The sequence below is a fragment of the Narcine bancroftii genome, chromosome 5 (genome assembly GCF_036971445.1).
Source record: "Narcine bancroftii isolate sNarBan1 chromosome 5, sNarBan1.hap1, whole genome shotgun sequence".
In the NCBI taxonomy this organism is placed as follows: domain Eukaryota; kingdom Metazoa; phylum Chordata; class Chondrichthyes; order Torpediniformes; family Narcinidae; genus Narcine; species Narcine bancroftii.
Window position 1 is genome coordinate 36,134,948 of NC_091473.1, and position 10,025 is coordinate 36,144,972.

Consider the following 10,025-nt stretch of genomic DNA (forward strand, 5'->3'; position numbering starts at 1 on the left):
GATGTTTAGAAAAGCCGAATAAAAATAATTTTGGAGAACTCATGAGCTGATTGGCATCTTTTAGCACAGGTTGTAGTATTTGTCTCAGGAATTAGGAATTTGGATGGTCAAGTACAAAATCATGTACCAGTTGAAGGGCTTTGTCAATTCTTCTCAGCCCAGCCACTTGATTGAAGATAATTAAAAAAACAAACACATAAGGAACGATACTGTTTAATTGGATACGACCTCTATGAATTGTGGTCTGTCCATGTGCCAGTTATGGAGAGTTGTTAAAAACTCCCCATCCAATTTAATGGATCCAGTCTTCGGAGACAGTATTTCAGAGGATCGTTCCTGGACCTAACACACAAATGCACTATGAAGAAAGCATGTCAGCGCCTCTACTTCCTCAGGAGTTTGTGGAGCTTTGGCATGACAATGGAAACTCCAGCAAATTTCTACAGATGTGTGGTGGAAAGTGTGCTGACCGGCTGCATCATGGTCTGGTGTGGGGAACACCAATAGCCCTGAGTGGCAAACCCTGTAAAAGGTAGAGAACACAGCCCAAGACATCGCAGCCAAAACCATAGAGAACATTTGTAGGGAACGCTGCCATTGGAAAGCAGCAACAATCGTCAAGGGTTCCAAATCACCCAGCACATGCTCTGTTCTCGTTGCTAACATCAGAAAGAGGTATAGGTGCCACAAGACTCACACCGCCAGGTACAGTAACACCATCAGTACAACATCTGACTCCTCAACAATAAACTCACTCAGGGACTTAATTAAGGACCTTTGCTTGGTAGGGACTTTTCCCCTCTTGTTAGGCTTAACCAGCAGCAATTGAGAGATGCATAAACAGATGGGTTAAGTTTAACTCAAAATTTATGAATGACAGTCAATAATAGAATTAACTCAATAAACATAACACCAAAAATAAGCCGTAATGGCAAATATATACTAACAACAGATATTCATAATGTGTATGTGTTAAAAAACCCAGATCATTACAGTCCAAGCCCAAAATGCCCCAAAATAAAACTTCCAAAAGAAAAACTTCAAGTCTGTCACGTCAAGTCAGTCGGTCAAAAGAACAGTCCACAGAATCTGGTCTCCAGGCATGGATTTCATAATGTATTTGCGCACATTTCTTTTCGTTGAACATGGAGAGGGATGACTGTTAACACTGTAAGCAAGGGAATACAAGAAACTTTTGTGAGTTTTCTAATGTGGTAATGACCACCTTTAATTTCTTCACAAGGGGAACTTTCACACAGTGACACTAGGTCTGTACCTCCAAAGCCCTTTTTTTTAAGGTTGCCAAGTGACCTTCTGTCACACGAGTCTTCTCTAAAACCCTGTCTTGGGTTGTGAAGTGACTTCTGCCACACAAAGTCTTCCTCTTGAATGGGAACTGGAGAAGCACAGGTCGGACACATACACACACTCTGAGAGTCAGAGTGTCACATACTGCTGTCAGGGCAACAAGGCTGGCACCCACAGACAAAGCAGCTCAATCTCTTCTAACTGAAGCTGCTGGGTGAGCACACTGAGAGAGAACTCCCCACATCAGTGTTGGGACCCGGGCTGGAATGAAGCAACTCATCCTCCTGCCTGCTGAAGCTGTCGGGTGAGCACCCACACATGGACCACCGAACGACCAACTGGCGTCTAACTAACTGTTCAAACTCAGTGTGCTGGGCTCCTCAACTGCCCCAGCGTGTGCCTTCAGCTCTCCTGATTGATGGGGGTTGGAGGGGGTGTTGAAAACAGCAGGCACGCTCTCCATGAGCCCACCAGCTTCAACGTGTGACTCTCATGCTCCTGTCAGCTCTCAATTTTCCCAGCACGTGGCTCTCACGCTACAAGCAGCGGTTCACTTTCTCAGCATGCTGCTTCAGTGCATCCCACAGTGTGCATGCCTCTCTCTCCTACTGCATATTCAGTCCTGGCCCTGTCTAAAAATAAAGCTATCCAGGGTGCATAACACTCTCTCTGTATTGGACAGTTTGTTTATATTATTTGTTTACAAGTGTATGTTGAGTCAATTTTTGCATTACCAATAAGTGATCACCCGCAGGAAGAATCTCAGGATTGTATGTACTCTGACAATAAATCAGAAAATCTGAACTTTTTCACAATAAGTAGGCCATAAGAGCACTAAAAATGAAACTGGAATTTTGCTAATCTTTTAGTGAATGCAGTTTTCCTCATTCAAATTGTACATGACACCTCATTGGCACTGAAAATGGCCAAAAAAAAAACATACTTGGAGTCTGTATTTGCTGGAAGTTTTCAATTTAGTCACAACTTCACAAAATTTTTTTTTAATGATAAAACTTGTTGCAAGTCAGGAATTTTTAATCTGAAATGACAGACTTTAAAATTCTTACAATTATAAATAATTATAGGCACCCTCCAAAAGGATAGCATTAACATCGATTCTCCAGTTTCCATTCACACCCCCTACCAATCGCTATTTCTCCTGACCTCTTTCCTTTTCCCAGTTTCCTTTCTTCCAGCTCTATATTCACCCAGCCACCCCACTCCTCCGATCAATTCTCACCATTCCTCTCCCTTCCTCCCGTCTATGTCCAGTTATCACCTTTTGTCTGGGCTCCCTTTCTTTCCTTCTCCCCAGCCTTTTAATTCAGACGCCTCCCTGCTCTTCTCTCGTACTCTGAAGAAGGGCTCAGGCTCAAAATATCAGTAATACATTTGTATTCACGACCAATGTGTCAGGTTTCTGACAACATTAGCTAATGTGATTCAGTATCTAAGTAGTTAATTGACCATGAAGAACAACATAAATTGGATCCATATCTATTACTTCTGGATATAATCAAAATAACACTCAAATGCAAAACACTTTTCTTACTCAGGAAAATGTCATTGGTCAATTATAATATACCTAATATTCAAATTCACAATAGCTGGTAATTTTCCACAAGTGCGTTTGTAAATGAGGAAACCAATGGAGCTGCAAGAGCAGGACTTGTAATGTGAAGAGGATTATTTAAAAAGCACCTGGAAAGGAGGGTGCTTGTTTAAATTCCTCCATAGTTTAATTAGCTTTAGCCGATAAAGGGGAGCTTAAGTGGAGTGACCACTGTGGGAGTTGACAGTGGGATTTTGAATCTGTGGTGTGAGAGCTTTGATGAACAGAGACTCTGATACAGGTAAGGCTAAGGAGGATCTTTTATGATCAATCCAGAGTTGAAATTGGCAACTGGGCTTGAAGGGTGGTAGTAGGAATGAGCTTCTGCTGCTACACAAATGCTCTTCATGGTCTGCATCTCAAACAGCTAAGTCCAACTCTTGGACTTCATGTGTGTCACAGTTCTTATGCCAGGTGGAGCTGTTCTCACTGACAGGATAAGGGGCAAAGGTGGGCCATTGGTGCCTTGAAACAAGTTCCTCTGGGCAGATGGAATGTTAACTACAGATAGTTACATCTTGGAGAGGGAAAACTCTGATTTCTAACCTCTGTGGCCTTGTGGCTATACCTGCTCACAGGAAAGGCTTTAGGAGTAAACTCTGGGGAAAAAAAAATCTTGAGTTGGAGTCCTGAAGGTAGTTGACTGCTGTACCCAGTGCTGGCATAACAACTCCTGTGATACTGTTGGCACCAAACTGTATGAACTTCTATTTTTCCTTTAAATCTGTGACTAGCATGGAGATGGGTTGGGGTGGGGGGGGGGGGTGTCAGGAAGTTTCCACTGCATGGGCAACAGACAGATCTCCATATCAACTCTGTCCTGGGTAGCACCTTGAAGAGGCTACCAGAGGTACAGTACCCATGGTTGACGATGTCTGATGGAGGCCACAAAAAGTGGCAATGACAGCTCGAGGACTGTTCTGCTCCAATTTCAGGATGTGGGATAGCTCAAGTGTCTCTGGTGACCACACCTGAAAGAAGTGTATCCGCCTGCAACACCTTGGGGAATTGTGTTAGAGAGATGGAGGTAGTGAATGCTAAATCATTCAGGAGGCAGAGGGGTGATAAACAAAACCTTTTTAAAGAGTCAGACTCCCACAAAAGGTAAGAATTAGGTTATTGGGTGACTGTTTGGAGAGGGAAAGAGACTAGGCAGTCAGTGCAGAGCACCCTGTGCTGACCCTCAAAACAATATCTATACTGTTTTGCATATTCTACAAGGACAACTTGTATTGGTCAAGTCTGGTTCTTTGGCTCAGCAGGGAAGGGGCAAGGAGGAGACCTATAGTGATTGGGGATTTGATAGGGGAACAGATAGGACGAGCTGAGCACAAGACTGTAACTCCCAGACAGCCTCCCAGATGCTATAGGGAATAAGGGTTAGGGACATCTCAGATTGAGTCCATAACATTCTTAGAGTAGCCACATATCATGGTCTTTGCTGGTACCAATCACCTAGATAAGGAATGGCATTGAAGAGGGAATATAGATACTCCTCTAGTTATGATGGTACGATAACAATACGCATTAGGGAGAATACGTAGTTTGTATTTGGATCTGTTCCCATGCTTGTGATATGCAAGTATGATGCTCTTTCCCGATGCTGGCCGGTGTCAGTGAGCCATAGCATCATCTCGACCATGCTCGCAGTTTCTGTAGCGATCAAGTGAATGAGTGTAAACAACCGATACTGTGTTGAAAGCACTTTTTTTTATTTTGAGATCGCATTCCATCAGTCTACTAAATGCCCACGTGTGTCTCTAGCTTTGTTTTAGATAAATTTGTCTTGCTGTAGGCTATGGTAAATGGTCTGAGCACATTTAAGATGGGCTAGCCTAAGCTGAACAAAAAATAATCTTTAAATATTTAATAAATTACATTAGGTATTCAACACTTAATTATAAAATGGGCTTTGTGTTGGATGACTTTGCCCAACTGTTTGTAATGGCAAGTGTTCTGAGCACATTTAAGGTAGGCTAGGCTAGAATATGATGTTTGGTTGTTGCGGTATTTTTTTTGACTTGGGATTTTCCACTTACGATGGGTTTGTTGGAACATAACCCCATTGTAAGTCAAGTATAGGGAGTAAGGAAGAAAGCTTAAAAGCAGGACATCAAGGGTGATAATCATTGGATTGCTGCCTGTGCCATGTGTCAGTCAGGATAGGTTTAGCAAGTTATGGCAGATAAATGTGTGGCGCAGATGGGGGTTCAGATTTGTGGATCATTGGGATGCCTTCTGGGGAAGGTCTGACCTGTACAAAAAGTATAGATTGCATCTGAACTGGAGGGGGACCAATTTCCTGGTATAAAGTTTCAATAGATCTGTTGGGGAGGGTTTAAACTAGTTTGACAGGGGACAGAATAGAGCAGGTGGCGGAAGGTTGATACAATCTGTGGTGAGTTGAGGAATGACAGGCAGTGGATGGGGCATAAATGTAGTCAGTTGGAGGGCTGAAATATGTTTGTTTCAATGCAAGTATTAAGAATAAGGGAGATAAACTTGGAGCATGGATCAGTGTGTGGTATTACAATGTTCTGGCCACTATCAAGACTTGCCTGATGCAGGTATTGGGGTTTCAATACTTTAAAAGCGATAGGATGGTAGGGGAATAGCATTACTGCTCAGGGACAGTTTCACAACTGCAGAAAGGGAGGATGATGCGGCAGGATTGTCTACTGAGTCACTCTGGCTAGAAGTCAGAAACAGGAAATGAGTGATCACTGCCATGTTAGTGGTCTATCAGCCCCAGGTAGCCCTCAAGATGCTAATGAACTGATAGATTGGCAGATTTTGTAAAGGTGCAAAATTAAAAGGGTAGTTGTTTTGGGATATATCAACTTCCTCAATATTGACTGGCACCTCCTTACTACAAGAGGGATTGATGGGGTAGAATTTGTTCCATGATTCCAAGAAGGATTCCTGACATAATATGTGGACATGCAGACTAATGGAGAGGCCACACTGGGTAATGAATCTGGTCAACTGTCAGACCTCTCAGTGGGAAAACACTTTGGTGATTGTTACCACAACTCTCTGACCTTTAACAGAGCGATGGATAGGAGTAGACAAAATGGTAAAGGATTTAATTGGGGAAGGGATAATTATGATGGGATGAGTCAGAAATTGGGGAGACCTAATTTGGAACAGATGTTGGGGGGGGGGGGCGGATGGAAGCACAGAAGTAATGTGAAAGATGCTTCGGGGCAACTTGTGTGGTGTTCTGAGTAGGTTTGTCTCACTGAAAAAGGCTCATGTAAATTGTATGGCAGCCAGGAAGGAACTTGAGAGAGGTCTTGGAAGAGCTAGAAAGGGTCACAAGAAGGCCTTGGCAAATAGGATTGAGGAAACCCTAAGGAATTCTCTGCAAACATGAAGAATGGCAGGAAGATGAGAGTTGAGGTAGGGCCACAAGGATAAAAAAGGTAAAGGACCTGGAGGCAGATGTGGTAGTGGAGGTCTGAAATGTAATACTTTGCTTTGGTGCTCTCCAGAGAGAGGGACCTTGGTCAAGGTGAGGTCAGTATCAAGCAAGCTTGTGTGCTGGAGCAGGCATTCTTAATGAAGGCCATATGCACCCCACCCTGGGGATTGCAGCACATTAAAGAGGGGACCACAGACTGAAACCATTAATAATGGGGGCCCAAGGTATATAGGAAGCATGGAAACTAAATGAATTAATCATTTTGGGTAAGGAAAGGGCTTTGCTGTATAGTTGTCAAGCAATGTAAATTCTTCAAGGATGGAGGCATTTGGAGTTAACCTAGAATGATCCAGATAAATACAGAAAATTAATGATTTTTTTTTTTCCAGAGCATTCCTTGCTTCAACATGATTGTGTTTGACTGACTTGGGACCAGTTTTGGCTATGTATGGCATTCCTCATAGTTTTTCTCTTGTGTTCCATCACTCCACATTCAATTCTTCTACATAAGCATACAGGCTGAAAAGGTTTTCCTCCAGATTTCTTGGGTTTTCCTCAAGATATCTTGGGTCATTCTCTTGTGTCAATTTACTTTGAGTTTTCATGACGGGTCCTGAAGGTATATCTTCTGCTAGCTTTTATTGAAGAAGGTATGGATTGTTTATTATTTTTCATGATATTTAAGCTGACTTTTGAGCTAATGCTTGTAAGAAATGCTTTCATTTTGTAATTAAATTTTGTTACTTTCAGAAATAATTTTCCCATGAGTGCCTTGGCTCATCTTCAAGATAATTTCGACAGAATGCCAATGCTATAATAGATGATTACTGCGAGGTCATATAAATTAGAAAAGGATCGTGCATCATAATTGATTTCAAAAATTGGAAATGCTCATAACATCGCTTATTTTTGCCTTCTGTGTCCTTAATAATATTTGACATCATGAACTTAAATGCCAAAGAAACTATTCAGCTAATTCCTTTGAGTAATTCCACTGTTCCTAAAGAATTGATGAGAAGCCAAGGGATATTGGAATAACAATTAGTCATTTCATTACAATCCAAGAAATCCTCTTTACAGTTAGATGAATCCACTCTGCAACAGACAGCCCTTCAATGACTTGCGCCAGATACTGGAATGGAAAAGATGGAAGAGATGTAGTTTTCCAGAAGAATTAAACAGATACTAAGGGAATGACTATATTTTTTTTTAAAGTTAAGAATGACGTAAATGAGAACAATATTCCATTTGAGAATAGAGTTGCCTGTCCAACTGACAATGCTGTTTCAAATGATAGGACAATACAAGGAGTTCATCGTGCACCTAAAAAATGGTTTACCTTCAGTTTTTTACTGTTCATTGCATCATTCATAGGGAGCACTTAGTGCTAAACACTTAAGAGGATGTTTAAATGCTTCAATTTAATTTGTCATAGAGTGTAAACTTTGTAAGATCACTTCAAGACCAACTATTCTGGCAGCTGTGTGAAGAAAATGATGAACATTTCTGTTGTGTATGTATTCACACAATTAAGACTTGGAGACGTGATGCTTTCTTATCCTTTACTTCTATTAGACTAACCTGGCTACTGACACACAGGGTTATATATATTAAAGGGTGACATCATGACATGAACATCTTGATGTCCAGCAGAGGGTGGGCTAATACCCAACTCTCTTACACCCCCCCCCACCCCCCATGCGATAAATGCTGACTTGGGCCCTTTGAACTAATAAAATTGCATTGGGCCCAGGACTACAAGTGAGAATTACGATACAATTATGATTATAAAAGGGAAAGTGTTTAATAATAATCAAGGCACATAGTCCTTGAAGCGTTCAGGTGCTCTTCTTTCTCTTTTGGACTGCCTCAGCATGATTTGCTGTGCCGGTCTTTGCTCGGGACCCGTAAATAGTTGGGTCGACGATCGAGTTGTTGGCAACTGCCTGCCTTTGCTGACCTTCAGCGGCGACTGCCGTCTTTGCTGCCCTCCTGACTGCATGTCTCAGTTGCTGGACTCCTCACTGGACTGCTCAGCTCAGTGACCGTCTGTGCCCTCCCCCCTCGGTCTGAGGGGTGGGATGGTCGGGGAAGGCCACGGCAGATCTGGTTCCACCTCATCCAGTTCATGAGGTATTTCATGGACCTTTGTATCAGCCAATGCCAGTCAATATTGGGGAAGTTGATATCTCCCAAAACAACAACCCTTTTAAATTTGCACCTTTACAAAATCTGCCAATCTATCGGCTCCTTAGCATCTTGAGGGCTATCTGGGGCTGATAGACCACTAACATTGCAGTGATCATTCTGTTCCTGTTTCTGACTTCCAGCCACACTGACTCACTCGGTCTGAGGGGTGGGATAGTCGGGGCAGGCCATGTCAGGTCTGGTTCCACCTCCTCCAGTTCATGAGGCAGTTTATGGACCTTTGTGTCAGTCAATGCTCGCAATTGGTCAATGTGTTGAATCCACAATCTGTCTCCCACTAGAACAGAGTGTGAACAGGGGCTCAATTTTTGTTAAATTACTTCTACCACCCATGGGTCTTTATGTTGTCTATGATCTTGTACCAGAACTCTCTCACCCACTTCCAATATTCTAGGTGAGGTTTGTGGCAATACTATTTTTTTTTGCAATCAGAGACCCAGATCTGGATGAACTGTGGATAGCCTGGTCTGCAGGTTGTGGCCAAACATTAGTTCTGCTGGGGTGCGTTTTGTGGTAGAATGCAGTGTGTTTCTGTATCCCAAAAGGAAATCTGCTATTTTTGTGTCCAGGAGGCATTTAGAAGTTTCATGGTTTTGATTGCTTTTTTAAATGTTTATTCAAAATGTTCTGCCTCACGATTAGTACTTGGGTGATAGGGCACGGACAAAACATGTCTGATATTGTTGTCATGCACAAATTTTTTTAAATTTTCCGATGTAGGTTGAGGCCCATTGTCAGTAAATAATTCATGAGGCAATCCATTAGTGGCAAAGATAGCTCATAGACACTCAATCGTAGGATCTGCTTTGGTATTTTTCAGCTGTGAAACCACTGGCCATTTGGAGTGTGCATCCACAGCTATTAGGAAAGTTTCACCCATGAATGGTCCAGTGAAGTCTACATGAATCCGATGCCAGGGTTTGGATGGCCATGTCCATGTGTTAGCTTCAGCTTGCAGCATTTTTGGCTGCATTAACTGACATACTTTGCATTCTCTTCCTGTTGTTTCAATGTCTGTCTATGGAGTGCCACCAGACATGCATCCAGGCCGGTGCCTTAATTCGTACCATTCCTGGATGGTTGTGGTGCAGTTATGATAACATGGTATTTTGTCACTTGGCTGGAATAATTATAAGGGAACCCCATAGTAAACATCCTTCTTCGACTGAGTTCATAGCGGCTTGTATGGTAAGGTTTTGGATCTTCTGGAATTACTTCAGATTCAGGCCACCCATTAAGGGTGAGGTATAGGATCTTGCATAATGTTGCCTCTTTTCAGGTTTCCTTTGCGATCATCTGGGCTGTAATGGGCAGTTGTTGAAGTTGTTCTTGGTTGATGGCTAGTGCATCAGATATCCATTTAATAATTTCTTCTTGTTGTTCTGACTCCGGTAGCAGCATGCGTGATGAGGCATCTGCGTGGCTGTTGGGTGTTCCTGGTTTGTTTTGTATCATAGTTATACACCGCTAGTT